The 24,419-nt window shown below is 44.6% G+C and overlaps 1 protein-coding gene across 1 annotated transcript in view; it reads right to left on the reverse strand.

Moving 5' to 3' along the window:
* Positions 1–9,305, reverse strand: part of TAFA3 (TAFA chemokine like family member 3) — a 436,707-nt gene extending 427,402 nt beyond the window's left edge. Inside the window, exon 1 of the mRNA XM_088454427.1 lies at positions 8,919–9,305. The gene's annotated coding sequence lies outside the window, so the exon portion shown is untranslated. The remainder of the gene's footprint in view (positions 1–8,918) is intronic.
* Positions 9,306–24,419: the final 15,114 nt, after the last annotated feature.

Raw genomic sequence — 24,419 nt, forward strand, 5'->3', positions numbered from 1 at the left:
AATATAGACATAAAACAGGGATGTACAAGTTAGGTAAAATAAACGCAGACAGGAAAACAAAGGGTCTTGCTCATAAAGATGCTTACAAACTAATACTCCCTTTCACATCTAAATCCTGAGTCAGATCCAGGTTACTGAACATAGTTTTCAACCCATGTTACTGCTCTTCATATCCCTTTCATACAAGGGTATTTTAAGAGAGGAGGGGGCCCTTGTGCAGCCTCCGTTTGGGCGCCCTCCTATCTGTCACCGTAGATTCTGGCGCCCGCGCCTTTTTCCTGGTGGACATCTATTCTGTGCATGTGCGGGTCAACAGGAAATAGTCGCCGCCACTTTTCCTGTAATTTTTTGCTGCAGAGCAGGAAACTGGAATCTGTGTAAAGGTAAGTATAACTAACTATGAGTGCAGGATGTGCAGTGTGGGCCCCCTGTACCCAGGGTCCTGTGTGCACCACACACCCTGCACCCAGGGTCAGACTAGCCCACAGGGGTATAGGGGAAATCCCCGGTGGGCCCCACTGCCTGAGGGTCCCACCCTCTCCTCTAGGGGTCATGTTCTAGACTGCACTGAATTGTACACTGTTACTCTATTGGAGATTCAGTTACCTCGTGGAGCAGGATCACTGAAAAACATTGGTTCTTGATATTCTTCTATAGAAATTACACCAATATTTGCCTAATGGTTAGCCAAGCAAATGTGGTGGCTGTCCACACCCCCTCTAGTGGATGATCACAACTCTTAAGCATGGGCCCCTACTACTGCATACCCCGGTGGGCCCTTTATTCCCCAGTCTGACACTGCCTGAACCCATTATAAATACGCCCCTGCTTTCATACCCCTTTCACATCACAATCTCGGGTCACACCCGGATTTTGTACATGGGTCCATCCCTTTCAAACTTGCTCCAAAAACCTGGGTTATTGCATGTGAACTTGCAGGAACTTGGTCAGTGTGGAAGAGCCAGGTTTAAATAAGCTGGGTCAACCCAGCATTTCAACCCTGGTCAAGAGAAGGGTTGAACACGTGTTCAACCCAGTTTGTGATGCAGTGTGAACTGCTAGGTAAAGCTAGCACTTGGAGATGATCTCATCATCAAGCGCTGACTCAGCATGTGATGATAGTGATGTCATAAACCCAGCATTTTTGCCGGGAGCCACCAGTCTGAAAGGTGTCGCACCCGGGATGGGCCCATGAATAAAATTCCAGGTGTGACCTGGCATTTAGATATGAAACAGGTATTAGACTGGCAGCCTGACCTGGCCGAGCTGATTACATCACATGCCAAGCCAGCCCTTGGATATGAGATCATCTCCAAGTGCCTGCTCTTCCTATGCTGTGAATGGGACCTGGAACACATTGATCCGGGTTACCCATTCACACTGCACCGTGGGCCGGGTTGAACCCCATGTGCAACCCTGCTCATTACCTAGGTTGAAATGCCAGGTCGCATTACCCATGTTATTTCAACTCAGTCCTTTGATACAGCACAATAACCGGGTTGCTGTGAGTTCACGCAAAATAACTTGGGTTATTGCTGGCAGCGTGAAAGGAGTGCTACACTGCACCTTGAACCCGGGTTAGTCCCAAGCCATTTCACACTGCACCCATGTCAGCCCTGGAAAACAGTATATGTAATTAGAAATCAATGTTTTTTTTACATGCTCACGAAGATGAGTCATGAAAAATGCTCCTGATCCGCCATCCAGCAGCTTTTACCATAACCCAAGTTGAATAACCTGGGTCGCACCTTTCAGACCACAGTATATCCTGGTCATTTCTGAGAATAACCCTGGTCATGACCAGGGTCGAGGACCTGGGACACACAACTTGGGTTGACCCATTCAAACCAAACCAGGATCCGAGTTGCCCAGGCAATATCCCAGGTCAAAGGCTCAGTGTGAAAGGCATACTGTAATCTATCTATCTATCTATCTATCTATCTATCTATCTATCTATCTATCCATCTATCCAGGGAATTCAATTGTTTTTGCCCGCCCATAAGTAATGGGCACCTGATGGAGCTTGTTTAGCCAATGGACATGGTGGTGAATGCTCCAAGGCATGACCCGGGTTGTATAACCCAGATTGGACCGTTCACACTGCACAATGACCTGTGCCCTTCCCGTGTCCAAACCTGGTCATGGTTATTTTTCAGGGACCTTTTCACACTGAGCCATGGCCCAGGTCAACCTGGCAATAACCTGGGTTATTTCGGCAGTGTGAAAGGGGTATAATTCTAGTTGCAAAGTCCCACTATAGAGTTTATCCAGTACACAGACTACTAACATTTTGGGGGATATCCTATTAGCCATGATAAGATGCTTTTTCATGAAAAACGGCTTATCGAGCGACTAAATACTTATAGTGCAATCCTGTTATCCGCATAATTAGCTGGTGCAAATTCTCTGTTGAATTTTTCACAAATTAATTTTCACCACCTCCTGACCAGGTGAAAAGTTGGGAAAAATCCCTATTTTAAGTTAAAAATGTTGAGACTTGGTTTAGAACCACTGGGACACTCCTTAATGACTAATAAGGCAATAAATATTTTTTAATTAGCTTAATTTGGCCAATAATGACAAGTAATTTTTGGGATGATAAAGTGCAAAGTGTAGGAAAATGGGTTAAATGATGTGAAACAGGTACTGTATATGTGGGTGCTATATGAATGGAAGAGGTGTTTTTAAGATTGCAGGTGGGTGTTAGAGATGTATTTTGTAGGTTTTTTTAAAGCGGCTTTAAATGACACATATATATGCTTATAGGCATTTTTATAAACCCCCAATTTAAACAGAAAATTTATTTTGCAATAAAAACACTTGTTTTCTATCATTATTTGACTATTTTAGAATAATGCATATAACAGCCATTTTGACATTGACACAATTTAAGAACCCCAAATACTTTTATTATGGTCACTAATATACTTCTATACTGTTATCCTATATAATTTTACCTTTTTTGGGGGTACAGGCAGATTTCCCCATTTTTACCTATAATTTTCACGGGTAAAACCAACAAGAATGATCGCACTAATGCACCATCGCGACTTCTGCAATCGGATTGCTCAATATACGGGAGTGTGCTTAGATATGATAAGTGACATTATTGCGTGATGCGTGCGATAACTTAATGTGTGACAATTTATCGCTTTATCGCGGCTAATAGGATATACACCTTTAACCTTGGTATATCAAAGGATAACTAACTAATTTTTAACATAATTTCCTTTATGAAACATAGGGCCCAAAATTTGGCTAGAGTTCCATCAGAGAATATTCAAGTAAATCTAATGATCAGCCCAAATCCGAGAATAAGAACGAGGCACAGTAGGGGACTGAGGGTGATAGAGTTTAGGTAAGTGTTATTGGCGTTCTGGGCTATAACTGTCAGTACTCTTTGCTGTATTTAGACCACAGGTTCTCAAACTCGGTCCACAGGACCCCAAACAGTGCATGTTTTACAGGTCTCCTCATAGAATCGATAGTGAAAGAATTATTTCCACCTTTTAAAATGTGTCAGTGAGTAATGAATACACCTGTACAACTGCTAGGTGACCTGGAAAATGTGACCTGTGTGCGTTCTTGAGGAATGAGTTTGAGAACCGCTGATTTAGACAATTTGTTGCCAAATACATGACCATCAATAGTTTACAGTATCTGTAAAAGTATAGCATGTAATAGCATTTGTATCATCTGTGCACTCTTCTTTATTTCATGGCAACATCCTATTCCCATTCCTCAAAGCCCTCGTCTTACTGGCATAAAACAGCTAACACATGCATGGTTTTACCTCTGATTGCTTTGGGCCTTTGAGTCCCTACACATAAGCGTAAAACCATCCTTGTTTCATTCTGTGATTTACGTTCAGTTCTGACTTTTGCATTTACGGCTGATCATTAATTTAGCCAACATGGCCATCGTTACCAGCTTCAAAGCAGCAGTACTAGATAATTTGTTAATAATTTAGGAGGCAGTTAGAATAAACAACCATCAACATGTCCTTTCATTCATCTGAATTATAGTCCACTACCGAGTAGAAAAAAGAATACGATGAGTACATTTCCTTTCAAGGTGGGGTTTAATTTTATTATATTTATTATTCAGTTTGCTTTCTAAACAACTGCAATCATTTACATTATAAGCCCTTTATTTACAGACGCTAAATCTAAAATACAGTGTTAAAGGGAAGGAAACAAATTTGTGAAGCTTTTAAATTTTAGGTCCCTAAAGTATTGTAGTTTCCTGAAATTAATTCTTCATGTACTATAGCAAACATATAAACATTAATCAGCCCATAGATGGTACTGCAGCAATAAACATCATACTGTTGTATCTATAGTGGCCTCTTTCTTTAAAAAATAAAGTGTATCCATTTTTTTATGCAGTTGTTTAGTAAAATGTATTTTAGAATTATTTTTTGCACATACAAAATTATATATCTGGACATTTGCAAAGAATATTAGCTTCTCTGAAGATTTAACAGACAACAATGCAATATTACCACCTACTCGATATATTATCATGAAAATAAAATGCTTGGCTACACATGTAAAAATGTTAACACTGCTCTTATTGGGGGAGATTTATGGTACCATTTAAAGATGACAAGTGGAGGTGTTGTCCATAACAACCAATCAGATTATAGCTATATTTTAATCAGGGGTGTATTAATAAAGGAGGGGGCCCGTATTCATTCCCTGTCGGGGACCCCCTCCTCTCTCCCTGGCGGCCGGCAGCAGAGTGACGCATCTGACCGCCGACCGCAGCATCGGTAGACTCTGGGCACTAGAGTGTGCCCAGAGTCTACTGCACATGCGCAGGTCGCCAGGGAAATGGTGCGGCAGCATTTACCCCTGTGATTTCCTCACTGTGCATGTGCAAAACACAGGAAAAATGTCAGCTGCGGCCATTTTCCGGTGTTATGTGCAGGGCTGAGACACCTGACATGGGACCTCGGAGAGGTAAGTATTAGATAATATGGGTGCAGGGTGTGCGGTGCGGGCCCCCACTGGGCCCAGGGGCCCGTGTGCACCGCACATCCTGCACCCATTAAAGATATGCCCCTGCATTTAATAGACTGTGCAAGATAAGTGAAAGCTAAAATCTGAGGTGGGCAACACCTCCACTTGTCCTCTTTAATAGGTTTCATAAATCCCCTATGACTTTATAAACTACTTCTTAATATGTTCTCTGGGGAGTCCTACAGGAAATAATTGTAAGGCCTTCCTTATCTATTCATATCATTTTTACTCTAATGATGCAAAAACAACCAAAATTGCTAGCTGTATCTAAAGGAAAAGAGGATACGTGTCCTAGTGAGATTTGCATCCTTAGGGTACATGAAGCTATTATCCACTATCAGTTACATAGGTTTTGTAATCATAATGGCTAAATGACTGGGGTCACAATTCTTTACAATTGCAAGTTCTAAGGGGTTCAAAGGGGTGAGCAGCAAGAAGTAAACCTGGGTGGTTTGTAAATAAACAATACTCTATCATTGTAATAAATTAGAAAATACAAATTCTACTACTACTACTACTACTATACTACAACTACAATAGTATTAATAACTACAGACTCCCTGGGCAAGCAATGAATTTGATTATTATTGGTATTAGTGGAGAATTGAGTGTTTTACTGTGAAGCCTTAACAATATTTTATTCCTATTCCACTTCTTCCTTTTCACAGCCAACCTCTTCTTGCCTTTAACATGTGTTTGTCATACAAGACAGCTGTTGGAATCCTTATTACACCTGCACTTTTCGCTATCACTTTTCAAGGTCACTCCTGCTCTTGCTTTATAATGTAGACTGTAGTGGCACGGCATTCCTTATTTCATCCCCTGAACAGCTCGCTCTCCCCACAGCTGCTAAAGAAGACACAGCTCGCCCACCAGTGGCTAGCAGGAAATTCTGACAGTGGATATTTAAAACAGGTTTACAGCTAACAGAATAGCCACTTCATACCACATTTGTCACTGAATATTGCATTGATGTACTAACTACTTATGGCACATGATTGTAAATATAGTATGTGACCTCATCTGCTAGGAAATCACAGCGGAAGTCAGGTTCTGAGAGAACAGTGGCATTGTAATTATTTGGAAACACAATAGAATTGGTGCTTTGGTATTTGAAAGAAAAGCACTCTCCTAAAATGCTTGTTTTTTGATTATTTCTTTACTTTTTTCCTTTATAATTAAACAAAAAAAGTGTTGTTGACTAGATCTAAAACTTCAGTAAGTCAGTTTTTACTTTCCTTAAATTCAACAGATCCCACCAGGATGACTTTTATTTTCTAAATCTCAATGAGAAAGCCAGAAAGGTAATGGAAACATAAAACTCCCCCATTAATGACTATATGCAAATAAGCATTGCCATAAAAGGCGCTGTTCCTTCTGCAATTAAGCTAATAATGCACTAGGCCAGAACAGGAGATGGAGAGCTACTCAGGTGCAATAAGCTGCTTAGGAGAAGTGTCACTTCGTGTAATAAGGTCACACTCATGCACAATGCGTAGTTGTCAACATGTTTAAATAGATTCCAAGAACAGTTTGCTGGTGAACCTTTATATGCTTACAGGTTGCTTGCGATACTGTCTCAGCTGACCTTGGAGCACTACAAAGCCCATCAAGTCATTAACTAAATCTAATTATAGTGTTCTTGTCTGTATTTTTAAATAGAACTAGGAAAAAAAAACCTGCAGCTATCATGCAAAAAAAAAGATTTTAATTGTGCAGTTGGACAATAATGAACATTAGGGACACATTTTGAAAACCCAGCACACCTGCACAAACCAATGACAATGTAATATTCTCATTCAATGACTCATTTTAAATTCTGAGTTCCTCCCAAATGCAGGTGCATAGGCACCAAGGCTCCAAAGCAAGACCATATATTCCCTGTTGCATGTCAATATTCTACTACAAAGTTTAATTCGAAAAAAAATCCACTTAAAATATGCTCTGCTTACAAACCTTATCAGTTACATTGTGTACTACAAAGCTGTGTAGCTTTCTTTCACCTGATGTATTCCTCTTCTGTCTGAAAATGCCCTGCAGCTATTAAGGAACTCCTCATTATCAGACCCAAAGGCGAGAACAGCTTAGCATTGCTTTGCTCACTTCACCATATGCTCTGCGATAAATGGCAAAATCTAGATTAGGCCAACAAAAACCTAATCAACAATTATAATAAGAAAGTCATCAATGCTTTATAGTTTATACTAAGATGTTCTGGGCTAGAATTAATTTGTCATCCCCTTTCTGTAGATTTCCATTGGTATTGTGCAAATCTTGGCCTGGCTGAAAGATAACAACAAAAGCTTCAGTCTCCTCGGGTACAGAGGCCTGCATTACACTTCTTTTGCAGGGATCATAATGGCGAACCTAACCTTAGAAACACTTTTTTCTCAAAATTCCCCTTCAAATAAAAGGCAATAGAACTCAATATCCCATCATTTTATACATGACCTGAAAAAGTTTAAATGAGAGCTCAATAATATTTTAAAATAGATGATATAATATAATGATGCTTAAATTTACAAAACTGTTACACTAAACAAACTTGCCCTTTACTGGAACAAAACATACATTTGATTAACTTCCCTAAAGTTTTGCTGCTGAACAAGGAAAGATTTTTTTCAACATATTTTCAACACATTGTTGTCCCCCCAAATCAAGATTTCATAAGTAATGTCCACTATACAACCTTCTGTTTCTATGATTTTCAAATATTCTTTGTTTCTGCAGCTTTCGCAGCACATTGTATGAGTTTTATATATTGTCACATACATACAGTACATGCATGCATACCTGCCTGCACAACTCCTTGTAATATACATTATAGATGCTAAAGTGTAATAATGGTGACTTTGATAGTCTCTTGAAAATTTCAAATATTAACCCCTCGCTTTCCAGACAGGCCTATAAAACTAAAAAAAGCACAGTAAAATAGTATTATAAATCATTTTGAGATTTTTTTTAATAGAAATTACTAATATTTGCAGTACACATTTTATTTTCCTACCGTTTCATTGAAATAAAATCTATTAAAGTTCATATAACCTGTCACTATATATATATATATTCACACACACCCACACAGTTTTCTCTGTGTATTTGAGATCTGGGTGTGCACTGTTTATGGAGATTTCACAGCAAGAAAAAATTGAATCTGTATTTCTAATATCATTTCTATACCACAAGCTTCTCTTTTTAATTGGATAAGCACTTTTGCTAGACTGCGCCTATGAAAATGTGAAAAGCATTTTAATATAATACAGCAGTTAAGAGCCAGAGGCATAATACATTACTATAGCGAGAATTTTACATACAATATGCAGGACATCAAAGTACCTGAACTGCATACCACATACACCGTGACATCAGGAATTCAGCTGATGTGCTTAAAAGCCACATATAAAATGCTTCGTTTGTGTTTTTTTTTTGCCTAGTAATTGAAAGAAACCTCAAATACCCAATTCATTCACACAATTAACCAGATGCTTTGATTCCTGAACAAGGCGAATACAGCTGAAGCATGAAAGTAGTATTAGATGTGAGGCAGAGAGGCAAACTTTATGCAGTAATCATATGCTGATTTCCCCTCTATTCACCCCTTGAAATCATTAACATGTCTGAATGATTGATTACGAGAAATAAATTGCTCTTCAGATGATTGAAAATAAGCAATGTTTTAAAAACTGAGGAGTGCAGAAAGCTGCTTTGTTTTTTTAATTTCCATTATTTTCTTGCACTTGAGTTCCCACTATGTATCCTGAATACAGTATGTGCCACCCTGACATCTGTGTTTGATTAAAACAGTGATTTCTATCATAAATTGAGCAGAAGTTGGAAGGTTTATGTCAGCATCAGCAATCAGAAAGGATTAATAAAAAGCTAGATATAACCTACCTGTGGTCTTTCTTTAAAATCGATATCCATCAAAGATCCCAGTTACATTTCCATATTTGTGGAAGGGTGCATCTTGCTTTCCAATAGAACTCCAGAAACTTAGCTTATTCAAGACCAGTGTTGCATTCACTCATCCATTAGCTATCCAAAAGAAAGGGATACAAAAAATGTAAAAAGAATGCAGGTGTCCAAAATGGGTTCTCCACAGGAACTCCTGCTTCTACCTCCAAATTGCTTCTCTGCTTCGCAGAAAATCAGAGTTTTACCCTAATCCAAAGTGAAGTGAAGATAATGTCCATAGGTAAAGCAGACAGCTACCTTGCTGTACTCTAGATGTGGTGTACTGTGTGTGTGTGTGTGTGAGCATAGGAGTTCCGGAGATGCTAATTCAGAAAATGTTGTCTGGTCCGCCTGCACTGTAATTTGAAAGAGATGCAGCCTGTGGTACCACAGAGAAATGCATTAGGCTTTGACTTCATTGGCAGCCTTAGCTTAAGCAGAATCCTCAGGGACTAGAAAGGAGGTAGGATGGGTAGTGTGGACTACGGAAGAGGCACAGTGTCCCCTAGTGTCTTCTCTGGTTATAACATAGAAATACCAGTACATAATTGCATGGCTTAGCAATTGTGTGGTTTATGATACACTGAGCTGTAAGCTAGTAAGCAGGTTATTATATGTATGTATGTAAGTATGTATGTATACATATATACAAAGTCCTCTTTTAACACTTTTATTGTTACTGTACACATCTGTTTTTAGTGTCATTTATTTTGTACTTGTCAATAAATTTATACTGTATATCCATAAGACAGGATCTAAAAATGTCCCAATGCCATTTAGCCATGTAGAGTTTTCCCCATGATACAGTTGTAAATTTATAATGTCATGTTATCAATGAATCATTAAAAATGATACTAATATTTGAATAGTATTTTATATAAAGTGTTCAGATTTAAAGAGTTTTACATAAAAAATAAAAAAACTTGTAACCAGCAGTAAAATAATAAAACAGAAATAATATAATGAAATAATCAAAATTGAAACCATAGCAGGGGTATATCTATAGGTGTAGGGTGTGCGGGGCACAGGAGCCCACACCGCACACGCCCTGCACTCAGAGTTTTTAATACTTACCTCTGCAAAGTCCCGTGTCGGCTGTAGCAGGACTCCTCAAAACGCCTGGAAAATGTCCGCCACCGAGTCTACTCAGTGGTCAGTGAGCCGCTGGCCGGGAATGCACACGGGACCCCTCCTCTCTTAATACGCCCCTGAACCATAGGTTCCAAATCTGACTCAAAAAATTATATTGGTTCTGGGTAACAAAAACATTTTCAGACTCTGAGTGTCAGAAATGTAATATTTGGACACCTGATTGCTTCCTGAGGACAAAGACATAGGGCCTGATTCAGTGCCGCTCGTAAGCGGCCGCTCGTTCGCACTCAGCGATGTTCGCACAACTGCGCATGCGTACGGATTGTAATACGCATGCGAGAACCAGTCAGTGCGGCCGAAACTCGTTTGTTCACAAAATAGCGAATGTCTGCTATTTTGAGTGACAGGAGGAGGCGTATGTGGGTGGTAACAAGGGAAGGTGCTTGAAAACGGGGAGTGGAATTCAGAACGCAGGCATGCTTAAAGGTCAAAACGGGCGTTTTATGGGTGTGCATACTTAATACAGCAGCGTCAGCGACCACGTCACTTGTTTTTTTTTTAGTCAGAACTACTCGCAAAATAGCGGTTGAAAAAACCAACCACAAGAATAGCGAGCGGTTCATACGCTGTTCGATGTACTCGATTAATCTAATAAATAGCGGACATGACGTATGATGCGAGCGGCCAGGGGGCGTATTTTTCAAAATTTCAACCGCAAGTTTTGCTCGCTCGTTCAGACTTAGAGGCGTGAACAGACCGCAAAGTGCGAACGCTTCATTTGAATAGCCACCCCTTTTTTTTAAACGAATGACCGCAAATAGCGAGCGGCTCTGAATCAGGCCCATAGTGTTCTCTGCCTTTTGTCACACTTCCGGAAGCTGCCTGACGCACTTACAGTATAAAGAATGATGTCATCACGGCTGTTTCTCTACGAAAGGAAATATCTAGTGCAGCTCTTCCACACCTCTCCTTGGAGCTTATTTATGATCGGGTGATGCAGGCATGAGACTGACTCGATGAACAACTAAAATAACTGTTACTTTTTTATTTATTTAACAGTTACTCATATAGCTCCCTGCATATTCCATCGTGCCTTACAATTGGGATCAACATAGTTAGAAAACAAGACTGGTTGATAACAGGCAGACAGTAGAGGGCCCTGCTCACAAGCTTATATATATATATATATATATATATATATATATTTATATATATATGGGCTTTACTTAGGCAGACCCAAATCCTGAGCCCTTCAATTGATATTTTCATAACCCCACTTCAAATAATGACAGTGACCTGGGCCTGTGCCCAGGGTCACCTACTAGGGGCACAGGCTCTCTGCCCACCTAACAAGCACTGCAGTCCTGAGGCCTGACTGCACCCATGGGCCTAGTGCCAACCCTGGTGGTCTAGGGGGGGGTTAAATAAGTGAAGGTGGCTGAATACTGGGAGAGGCTGCAGTGGGGAGTATCATTTAGCTCTTTTCCTATTCACCACTGCAGCACTCTGTGGTCCTCAGCTTCTTGCTTCGGCTGCTGGTACGGTCAGTGGTGTCTTCTCTTCTTCCGTGGACGCCTTTTCCATCTTCTTTTATTCAGAAGGTCTTCTTTCCTACCTCTCTGCTCCTCTGACCTCACAGCAGCACTCATTTGCTTACAGCTCCTGACAGTAGCACTTCTCTCCTCACAACTCACCTCTCCTCACAGCAGCACACCTCTTCTCACACCTCCCCTCACTGCAGCACTCACCTCTCCTCACACCTCATCTCTCCTCACACCTCATCTCACTGCAGCATTCACCTCTCCTCACACCTCACCTCACTGCAGTACTCACCTCTCCTCACACCTCACCACCTCTCTCTGCAGCACTCACCTCTCCTCACACCTCACCTCACTGCAGCACTCAACTCTCCTCACACCTCACCACCTCTCTCTGCAGCAATTACCTCTCCTCACACCTCACCACCTCTCACTGCAGCAATCACCTCTCCTCACACCTCACCTCACTGCAGCACTCACCTCTCCTCACACCTCACCTCACTACAGCACTCACCTCTCCACACACCTCACCTCATTGCAGCACTCACCTCTCTTCACACCTATTCTCACTGCAGCACTCACCTCTCCTCACACCTCACCACCTCTCACTGCAGCAATCACCTATCCTTACACCTCACCTCACCTCACTGCAGCACTCTTATCTCCTCACAACTCCCCTCACTGCAGCACTCACCGCTTCTAACTGCAGCACTCACCTCTCCTCACACCTCACCACCTCTCACTGCAGCAATCTCCTCTCCTCACACCTCACCTCACTGCAGCACTCACCTCTCCTCACACCTCACCTCACTGCAGCACTCACCTCTCCTCACACCTATTCTCACTGCAGCACTCACCTCTCCTCACACCTCACCACCTCTCACTGCAGCACTCACCTCTCCTCACACATATTCTCACTGCAGCACTCAACTCTCCTCACACCTCACCACCTCTCACTGCAGCAATCACCTCTCCTCACACCTCACCTCACCTCACTGCAGCACTCACCTCTCCTCACACCTCACCACCTCTCTCTGCAGCAATCACCTCTCCTCACACCTCAGCTCACCACCTTTCACTGCAGCACTCACCTCTCCTCACACCTCACCACCTCTCACTGCAGCAATCACCTCTCCTCACACCTCACCTCATCTCACTGCAGCACTCTCCTCTCCTCACAACTCCCCTCATTGCAGCACTCACCTCTTCTCACTGCAGCACTCACCTCTCCTCACACCTCACCACCTCTCACTGCAGCAATCACCTCTTCCCACAACTCAACTCTCCTCACACCTGACCTCACTGCAGCACTCACCTCTCCTCACACATCACCTCACTGCAATACTCACCTCTCCTCACACCTATTCTCACTGCAGCACTCACCTCTCCTCACACCTCACCACCTCTCACTGCAGCAATCACCTCTCCTCACACCTCACCTCACCTCACTGCAGCACTCACCTCTCCTCACACCTCACCACCTCTCACTGCAGCAATCACCTCTCCTCACACCTCCCCTCACTGCAGAGCTCACCTCTCCTCACACCTCACCTGACTGCAGCACTCACCTCTCCTCACAGCAGCACACCTCTACTCACACCTCCCCTCACTGCAGCACTCACCTCTTCTCACTGCAGCACTAACCTCTCCTTACACCTCACCACCTTTCACTGCAGCACTCAACTCTCCTCACACCTCACCTCACCTCACTTCAGCACTCTCCTCTCCTCACAAATCCTCTCACTGCAGCACTCACCTCTTCTCACTGCAGCACTCACCTCTCCTCACATCTCACCAGCTCTCACTGCAGCAATCACCTCTCCTCAAAGCAGTACTCAACTCACTGCAGCAATCACCTCTCCTCACACCTCACCACCTCTCACTGCAGCAATCACCTCTTCCCACAACTCACCTCTCCTCACACCTCACCTCACTGCAGCACTCACCTCTCCTCACACCTATTCTCACTGCAGCACTCACCTCTCATCACACCTCACCACCTCTCACTGCAGCAATCACCTCTACTCACACCTCACCTCACCTCACTGCAGCAATCACCTATACTCACACCTCACCTCACTGCAGCACTCACCTCTCCTCACACCTATTCTCACTGCAGCACTCACCTCTCCTCACACCTCACCACCTCTCACTGCAGCAATCACCTCTCCTCACACCACACCTCACCTCACTGCAGCACTCACCTCTATTAACACCTCACCTCACTGCAGCACTCACCTCTCCTCACAGCAGCACACCTCTCCTCACACCTCCCCTCACTGCAGCACTCACCTCTTCTCACTGCAGCACTCACCTCTCCTTACACCTCACCACCATTCACTGCAGCACTCACCTCTCCTCACACCTCACCTCTCCTCACACCTCATCTCACTGCAGCACTCACCTCTCCTCACACCTCACCTCACTGCAGCACTCACCTCTCCTCACACCTCACCTCACTGCAACACTCACCTCTCCTCACACCTCACCTCACTGCAGCACTCACCTCTCCTCACACCACACCTCACTGCAGCACTCACCTCTCCTCACACCTCACCTCACTGCAGCACTCACCTCTCCTCACACCTCTTCTCACTGCAGCACTCACCTCTCCTCACACCTCACCAGCTCTCACTGCAGCAATCACCTCTCCTCAAAGCAGTACTCACCTCACTGCAGCAATCACCTCTCATCACACCTCACCACCTCTCACTGCGGCAATCACCTCTCCTCACACCTCACCTCACCTCACTGCAGCAATCACCTATACTCACACCTCACCTCACTGCAGCACTCACCTCTCCTCACACCTATTCTCACTGCAGCACTCACCTCTCCTCACACCTCACCAGCTCTCACTGCAGCAATCACCTCTCCTCACACTACACCTCACCTCACTGCAGCACTCACCTCTCCTCACACCTCACCTCACTGCAGCACTCACCTCACCTCACTGCAGCACTCACCTCTCCTCACAGCAGCACACCTCTACTCACACCTCCCCTCACTGCAGCACTCACCTCTTCTCACTGCAGCACTAACCTCTCCTTACACCTCACCACCTTTCACTGCAGCACTCAACTCTCCTCACACCTCACCTCACCTCACTTCAGCACTCTCCTCTCCTCACAAATCCTCTCACTGCAGCACTCACCTCTTCTCACTGCAGCACTCACCTCTCCTCACATCTCACCAGCTCTCACTGCAGCAATCACCTCTCCTCAAAGCAGTACTCAACTCACTGCAGCAATCACCTCTCCTCACACCTCACCACCTCTCACTGCAGCAATCACCTCTTCCCACAACTCACCTCTCCTCACACCTCACCTCACTGCAGCACTCACCTCTCCTCACACCTATTCTCACTGCAGCACTCACCTCTCATCACACCTCACCACCTCTCACTGCAGCAATCACCTCTACTCACACCTCACCTCACCTCACTGCAGCAATCACCTATACTCACACCTCACCTCACTGCAGCACTCACCTCTCCTCACACCTATTCTCACTGCAGCACTCACCTCTCCTCACACCTCACCACCTCTCACTGCAGCAATCACCTCTCCTCACACCACACCTCACCTCACTGCAGCACTCACCTCTATTAACACCTCACCTCACTGCAGCACTCACCTCTCCTCACAGCAGCACACCTCTCCTCACACCTCCCCTCACTGCAGCACTCACCTCTTCTCACTGCAGCACTCACCTCTCCTTACACCTCACCACCATTCACTGCAGCACTCACCTCTCCTCACACCTCACCTCTCCTCACACCTCATCTCACTGCAGCACTCACCTCTCCTCACACCTCACCTCACTGCAGCACTCACCTCTCCTCACACCTCACCTCACTGCAACACTCACCTCTCCTCACACCTCACCTCACTGCAGCACTCACCTCTCCTCACACCACACCTCACTGCAGCACTCACCTCTCCTCACACCTCACCTCACTGCAGCACTCACCTCTCCTCACACCTCTTCTCACTGCAGCACTCACCTCTCCTCACACCTCACCAGCTCTCACTGCAGCAATCACCTCTCCTCAAAGCAGTACTCACCTCACTGCAGCAATCACCTCTCATCACACCTCACCACCTCTCACTGCGGCAATCACCTCTCCTCACACCTCACCTCACCTCACTGCAGCAATCACCTATACTCACACCTCACCTCACTGCAGCACTCACCTCTCCTCACACCTATTCTCACTGCAGCACTCACCTCTCCTCACACCTCACCAGCTCTCACTGCAGCAATCACCTCTCCTCACACTACACCTCACCTCACTGCAGCACTCACCTCTCCTCACACCTCACCTCACTGCAGCACTCACCTCTCCTCACAGCAGCACACCTCTCCTCACACCTCCCCTCACTGCAGCACTCACCTCTTCTCACTGCAGCACTCACCTCTCCTTACACCTCACCACCTTTCACTGCAGCACTCACCTCTCCTCACACCTCTCCTCTCCTCACACCTCACCTCACTGCAGCACTCACCTCTCCTCACACCTCACCTCACTGCAGCACTCACCTCTCCTCACACCTCACCTCACTGCAGCACTCACCTCTCCTCACACCTCTTCTCACTGCAGCACTCACCTCTCCTCACACCTCACCAGCTCTCACTGCAGCAATCACCTCTCCTCAAAGCAGTACTCACCTCACTGCAGCAATCACCTCTCCTCACACCTCACCTCACTGCAGCACTCTCCTCTCCTCACACCTCTTCTCACTGCAGCACTCACCTCTCCTCACACCTCACCACCTCTAACTGCAGCAATCACCTCTCCTCACACCTCACTTCACTGCAGCACTCACCTCTCCTCACACCTCGCCTCACTGCAGCACTCTCCTCTCCTCACACCTCTTCTCACTGCAGCACTCACCTCTCCTCAGACCTCACCTCACTGCAGCACTCACCTCTCCTCACACCTCACTGCAGCACTCACCTCTCCTCACACCTCACCTCACTGCAACAATCACCTCTCCTCACACCTCACCTCACAGCAGCTCTCACCTCTCCTCACACCTCACCTCACTGCAGCACTCACCTCTCCTCACACCTCTTCTCACTGCAGCACTCACCTCTCCTCACACCTCGCCAGCTCTCACTGCAGCAATCACCTCTCCTCAAAGCAGTACTCACCTCACTGCAGCAATCACCTCTCCTCACACCTCACCTCTCCTCACACCTCACCTCACTGCAGCACTCTCCTCTCCTCACACCTCTTCTCACTGCATCACTCACCTCTCCTCACACCTCACCACCTCTAACTGCAGCAATCACCTCTCCTCACACCTCACTTCACTGCAGCACTCACCTCTCCTCACACCTCACCTCACTGCAGCACTCACCTCTCCTCAAAGCAAAACTCACCTCTTTTCACTGCAGCATTCACCTCTCCTCTCTTCTCACCATAGTTGCCAAGTCCGCTTATAACAAGCAGAATTGGGCTTGTTTTTTCCCCTAGTTGCTTGCTTTTTGGATGGTTGCTTGTTGCTTGTTTTTGGGCTTATTTTTTTTTAGGTAGCTTGTTTTTGGGCTTGATAGCCAGGTCCCACTACTAAGGTAAGCAAATGTTATATAGCTCTTTCACCAATCCATTTATGTTTAGCTGTCTGTATGTACATCTCTCTGTATATGTAGTTATATAGATTTGGTTAACTACAATGACTCGTTTAAACGATCAATAGACATTACATTTTCCCACATGTCAGTTATTTTGTTTTGATGTGTTTGTTTAAATTACTCTTTTGTCCTGTACTTTACCACGCACAGAGGGCCTGATTCAACAGCGCACACTAGTTGCTTGGGAATATGCGCAGGATCCATTATACGCATGTGCAGAACGGGTCCTGCTATTTCGCACAGGGCACCTGTATGCATTTGCCTGATTGACAGGCAGAGGAGTTTGTGGGGTAGAGACGGCCTGTGTTCCTGGAAACGGGGGCATGTTGCCTATGTTTTCTGCATTCCCAGAAACGGGGGCATATAGAATATGATAGAATATGGAGAAACCATTCCTGGTGGTGTAGCGGTGACTTACCTGCTCCCGGCGGTAGTGTATCTCCAGGGGTGTATTTTCCAGGTCACATTTGGAGCAGTCCCAGTGCAGTCCTCTGAATGAGTGGCAATTCCAGTAAATATTAATCCCCTATCCCTAACCCTAATCACTAACCCTCCCCATAGTGCCTAACCATAACCTCTCACCTGGCAACTTAACCATAACCCTCCCACTAGTGCTCACAGCCTAACCCTAATGTTGACATTCTGAGAATGTCAGGATTTCACATTTCAGATGTCAACACTGTGGACATGTGGACATTCTGAGAATGTCGGCACATTGCAAGTCGACATTTCAAAAATGTCAACATCATAATTACCAACATTATGGTGCTTGTCGAAATTGTAAATGTTGACCTTATCATTGCATCCCAACACACATGTATATATTTAAGCCATATACTGTATGTCTTTGTGTTGAACTGGTGACCAAAGATGATGATGATGGTATTGGTCAGATTAATGATGGGAGTAATGAACTGATCAAGGATGAAGATGAAACACAAGTAGAAGATAATGTTTTAGGTAATAAACAAGCAGATGCAGCACATGGTTTAATTTTAAGAATGCAAGCATGATGAAAATATTAAGAAGAAACAATTATATGATCATAACCCTGCTGGATTCAGCCTACAATCAGAACAAAAACTTTTTATATTACTATATAACAGGAAACACCTTGTTAATTAGGAAACACATTGTAAATTAATACACTTTTTTTTCTAAATAATTACTGTATGCAGTATAATATATTGTAGCATTTCGACATGTCCTTATTTTAGCCTATACTATAGCTAAGTTCTTGGTTATTACAGATATGCTTCTGCTCCTTTGTATTGTATATTTAGTCACTGCAGAGTAGCACCCTTTGCAATTTATTTAAAGTAATAGAGTTGGGAGGAGAAGCCATAGTTTTATACAATATCATTTCTTTTCTGCGATTTATGATTTTCCAAGATATTTGCTTGGCGAGTACATAGAAGCACATACAAAATACTTGCTGGAACAGAGATGTTACCTTTATTAAAAGATAATTGTTGTTCTTTACTGGGACTGAAAATTATTTTGGCCATTGATTGCATGATTACTGTGGCATAGTGAAGCATACAGTATATGTATCATTAAGATAGTTATTTTTGTCCAAGCATAATATCCTTGATGATAAGGATGGAATTGGTATGAAATCCCGATAGTGGCAGCCCGACAGATGAACAGATCCTGGCAGCGGCAGCCCGACAGCGCTGGAAATCCTGATCGTCTTCAGGTAAGTAATACCTAACCTAACCCCCTAACCCTACTTAGGGGTGCCTACCCCTAACCTCCACACCAAGTGCCTAACCCTAATCCCCCCTGTAAGTGCCTAACCCTAACCCCCCCTTCCCCGCTGCCTAAACCTAAGTCCCCCCTGGGGGTGCCTAACCCTAAGTATCCCCTGGGGGTGCCTAACCCTCCCTCCCCCTAGCCTAACCCTAACCCTCCCGGGGGGATGCCTAACCCTAAGTCTCCCCCGTATGTGCTAAACCTAATCCCCCCGCGGCTGTCCGCTCGCATCCCTTCGACCGGGGTGCTGGGCGCCTGTCTCCCAGCGTCGGGAAAATGACAGGTGTCTAGATATAGACGCCTGTCATTTAACCCAGGCTTGGATAAAGCAGTCGGAAAGCCGGCTGTCGGGATCATGTCAGCCGGTTTCCCGATTGCATCCCGATAAGGATACACAAGTATTGTAATGAGCAACTAGTCTGTACCTATAAAATTGGTTAAGGTGCATATTAGCACCTCTCATGTCAGCAGTTTATGGTTCTGAGTTAGTGTACCTGTACCTTTAAGACATTAAAATAAGTTCTCTCCAAAACATAGAATTCTATCGCACTTACACTGAGATTTATCAATTAATACCTTCTCCCAGCTTACACTATATATTTTCTAAAACTCTAAATTCAATACATTATATGTAAGACTTGGTTACTTGCTTTCTCTCGCTTTATTTTAACTGTACCTATTAAAAGTTTATTTTTATTTTAAACTAATTTTCCAATTTCTCATATAAATCCAACCTTCAAAGGCCTATATCTAAGTTGTGCCCCCACCATGGGTTCCTTCTGTTTTTGTTACAAATGTACCTCTCATCTTTTGTAACATTTTTTTAAGTATGCATTTGTACTGTAGTTTACCCAGGGGAGCACCACCAACCTAAAATATCACGTAATGTTTTACTATTTTATTGATATATAAGTTGGTTTTTGCAGTTAATACATTCTGCTTTAATTATTGATTTTTATTCTAACTACCATAAGAGTCATTAAAAAGTCATGTGCAGGATACCTTTGTTTTCTTTGTGATTATATTGTATTTAAGGTTTAATATATGTTTTTTAAATATACCTTATTAAATCAACTTGTAATTCTTTATTTAGTGCTCCCTTCTGTGCATTTAGGTGTGTGTCAGGCCTTCCAACAGTGACGCCACTCAGGAGGTGATTGCTGCATGACACATCTGCAAACCTATCCTCTTATCAGGGCGGGTTAAGTAGCAGACTAAAAAAAACTGAATGAGTGACATAACATTAGTGCAGGGCCGCAACTAGGGGGGGGGCTAGAGGTGCACGTGCACCGGGTGCCGGATTGCAGGGGTGAAAAAGCTGACTCGAGGTGGCTTGGGGGCTGCCGACTCAGAAAACGGCCATCCAAAAATGGCCATTGCCAAAGAGGAGACAAATGCTAGAGGTCCTTACTGGCCTTCTAGTGTCTGTCTCCTCCTTGGCGGCGGCCATTTTTGGATGGCCGTTTTCAGCAAATTCCTTGCGGACTAGCCGTCCGCATGAACTCTGCTGAAAACGGCCATCCAAAAATGGCCGCCGCCTTGGAGGAGACATGCTAGAGGTCCTACTGGACCTCTAGTGTCTGTTAGGCCAGTGCAATGCACACAGCGTTCCCAACACCGGGAACTCTGGCGCTGCCGGGAGAAAATGCTGAAAGCTTCATCTTCTCCCGTGAAATCTCCTGGTAACGAGCATAAACCCCCTGGCAACAAGCATAAACCCCCCTGGCAACGAGCATGTAACCCCTGACAACGAGCAGGTAATTTTAAAGTAATTAGAAGCCTTACTGTGGGGTATAAAATGGTGTCGGCCAAATATGTAACTGGCACTTTGGTAATAGGCATTGCAGTGTGTGGCATAATGTGTAATGGGCATTATGGTTGTGGAAGAATGTAAGTCACTATACCAAGGACGTCTGAGTAGTGCACTGCCTTATGGAGGAGCAAGGACAAACTTCTGGTACAGGAAGGGAGGGGGCGCAAAATTGCTGCCTTGCACCGGGTGACAGATATCCTAGTTTCGGCCCTGATTAGTGTCAGTATTTACCACAAGGCGGCCTTGGGAGCCAGTCACTGATATAAAGGGGCAGCAGCTGGAGATTTCTTACCTGTAAACTGCAGGCTGCAGCTCCTTATGTTGGTAATGGCCAGGAAGTGTGGTGTTGTGCTGTTTTCACAAACCATTAATTGTGCCTCTTTCTCAATAGCAGTCTATGGCTGTGTATGCTGCCAAGACTATAGTTATAAAGACTGTCAAGTACGTTATGTATAGAATGCATTGTTGTCATCCAGGCAGGTGCCAAAGGGTGTAGGAAGAGGATGCAGTCATATTGCCGGTGGACAGCATGCCGGGCGTCAATATACCGCCGCCCAGCAATATGCAGACGACGATATCCTGAAGGTGAACAGGATACCGACGTCGGCATCTCAAAGAGCAGAAATCCCGATTATCCTGACGGGTAAGTAACTACTCTGTCCACTGGGAAGGGGGAGTTAGGTTTAGGCACCCCCGGGGGGAGATTAGGGCTAGGCACCCCTGGGGAGGGTTAGGGTTAGGCTACGGGAAGGGGGGGTTAGGGTTAGGAACCACTGGGGGGAGGTTTGGGTTAGGCACCCCCCGGGAGGGTTAGCTTTAGGGTGCGGGAAAGGGGAGGTTAGGGTAAGGCACCCCCTGGGGAGGTTAGGTTAGGCACCCCCAAGGGAGGGTTAGGGGGGTGGGAGAGGTTAGGGTACTTGCCTACCACTGTTAGGATTCTGCACCAGGCAGCCTTCCATTGTCGGGATATCAAACCGATTCCGTAGGAAGGCATGGAGACAAAATGCAATAACATCTAGGTGAGATATAATACACGGAATCAGTTTAAAATACCGCCGGCCGCATGCACACTGAGAGGGGGTTACATAAGCATACGTGCAATTTAGAATTATGTCATGTTTGTTAGATTAAAAGTATTTGAAAACATGATCAACATTATGGTTTACTAAATATGATGATACTGATTCATCGAAAATCTGCACGTGCGCAGAACCCATCTGCGAATGTGCAGAATGAGTTCTGCATAGTCACATGCAGACCCTTGAATGCCTCTGCCTGATTGAAAGGCAGAGGTATTTAAGGGGCGCTGTGGGGTCCGCCGATGTTCCCAGAAAAGGTGGTGTGTCCTCCCCGTTTTCCAGGAATGGCCAGCTCAGGATCTGCGTTGATCAACGCAGTATTCTGGGCTCGCAAACCGGGCAGTCTGAGTAAGCTGAGGCTTACTCAGCAGGCCGGAGGCCCGGCACCGATGGCCGCGGTGGTGATCCCAGCCTGTGACCTACGCAGCAGTGCTGGGATTGCAAATGCAGCAGAGGGTGTCATACACCTCCTGCTGCAATTGCATAATAGCAAGGATCACAATTGCAAAGCTGCATGTGTGCAGCTGTGCAATTGCTATTCTTGCTGAATCAGGTCCTATATCTGTAAAGCTGGTTATTGTAGCAATATCTCACACTTGGTTTCTGATCTAGCTTCTATAATCCACACTCATATCCTCATTTGTCTGTTAAATTAATATGTCATAAGTTAATTTGTCATATAGGGTACTTGCTGTCATTTATAGTGAAGGGAGAGCAGCAGCAAAGACCGAAAAGCAGTCACAGGGAGAGAATATACAGGCCATGCCTAAGCCAATATTGGCTCAGATGCATGCATACACTGAGGTGTCATTCTGGTGAATCTGCAAATTGTACAGATGGTCTTTGAGCCTTTAATAAGCATCTGAACATTAATCCAACTGCTGATTAAATTGTTGGATTTGTTTCTGTGTGCCTAACTCATTCCAGGCAACACTACCTGCAGTGGCAGGGATTTCGCAGATGTTTTAGTCATGTACTGAAGCAGGTCATAGGGCTATTCCTGCCATGCATCAAGCAAATTATTCAGCTCTTTATACGGGTAAAAGAGCAATTTTACTACATTGCTCAGGTTCCACAAGTCATAGGGGAGGTGAATGCCACAAATACAGCTTTCCTTCAAGCTGTGCAAAATGAGTTAATGTTTTAATAATCAAAGCGATTTTTATTCAGTCATTACCTAGGGTTTATGTGATGTATCTCATAGCCTGGCTGCCATATTTCCTGGGAATATGCATAACTTCTCCATAATGAGGCAAACATGGATATAGCAATTATTACCTAAGAGGCAGGGGGTGATGCAGAGTTCAATGTTCACACTTTTACGGAGCGTATGTTGCATTAATTTGCTCTGCGCATGCTCTTGAATTGAGCACATGCAATTGCAAGTAATGCAGAATCGTATGCATTGCAATCACATCTACACCTATGACCAAAAGATGGAACTGGGTTGTAATGTGGCTTTCTTGCATAGGCAATTCATAATCACACCTGTTTGGAGCAGAGATGTCACCTGGTCTTGACATTCTGGTGCACTCTCTGGAGCCAGAGGTGCCCCTGGTCAAAAGGGATAGGGCTTAAATAAAGGGGTTGTGGCCTTTCAGGGGATCCCAATAACATCACTCTGGGGGCAGCGGCAACCGGAGATACTGGGCTTCCCTGGGAGACTGGGCAGTCCGCACTTTCAGCTTGTCTTCTATGACAGGAGCCGGGTGCTACAGGAGAAGGTTACACTCACTGCAGAGGAGCCTGCATTTTGGTGTCACCCCCTCAAACCATAACACAGGTGTCCTAAGGCTAGCTCAGGGAGGACATAAACCTCACATGGAGCAGAAGGGCAAGGGTGTCCAATGGTGACACCCACACCCCCCTCATGACACCACTGGTTTGGAGGCATATCTTTTGCACCTTGCATAGCATAGGTTAAAGTGCCCACTGATGTTGACTAGTAGCAAACCAGACATACATGTAGAGGAAGTGGCATTGCAAGATATGTATACATTTTTACACAGGTGATTTACTTTCAACTCTGTATCAGCCCTGAGGTGAGCAAATGTGGGAGTTATATTAGTGTTTAATTTAGTTATACCCTGTATAAATAAATGTACCTAACAATGCATTGGTACTAGAGATGAGCTAGTACCAATGCATACTCTCCAGTGTGTACTCTGAAAGAGTGTTTAACATGGCCAAAAACCTTGAGAGTGATTGACGAAGGAAGCTATTTTAAAAAAAAAAGTGGAAAAAGTGATGTTCATCGAAATGAAGACCTTTGCTGCAAATTATAACAAAGTGCAGAGACTTCTGTAAGGTGGATTCTAGTAGGGATGAGCCAATTAATTGTGATGATAATTTTAACACTGATTAGGGTGAATGTGAGGATGATAATGATATCTTCCAATTGTGACAATGATTATCAACACTGTTAGCCACCTTAAGCACATTGGTAGCTTGGTTTGTGGGAGTCCAAATAAACCAAGCACTTCAGCAACAAAAGTGGCAGTTCCTGTCACTGAAGTGCTTGGTT

Source organism: Taudactylus pleione, unplaced genomic scaffold, assembly GCF_031769625.1.
Source record: "Taudactylus pleione unplaced genomic scaffold, aTauple2 ptg000615l, whole genome shotgun sequence".
Taxonomy (NCBI): Eukaryota; Metazoa; Chordata; class Amphibia; order Anura; family Myobatrachidae; genus Taudactylus; species Taudactylus pleione.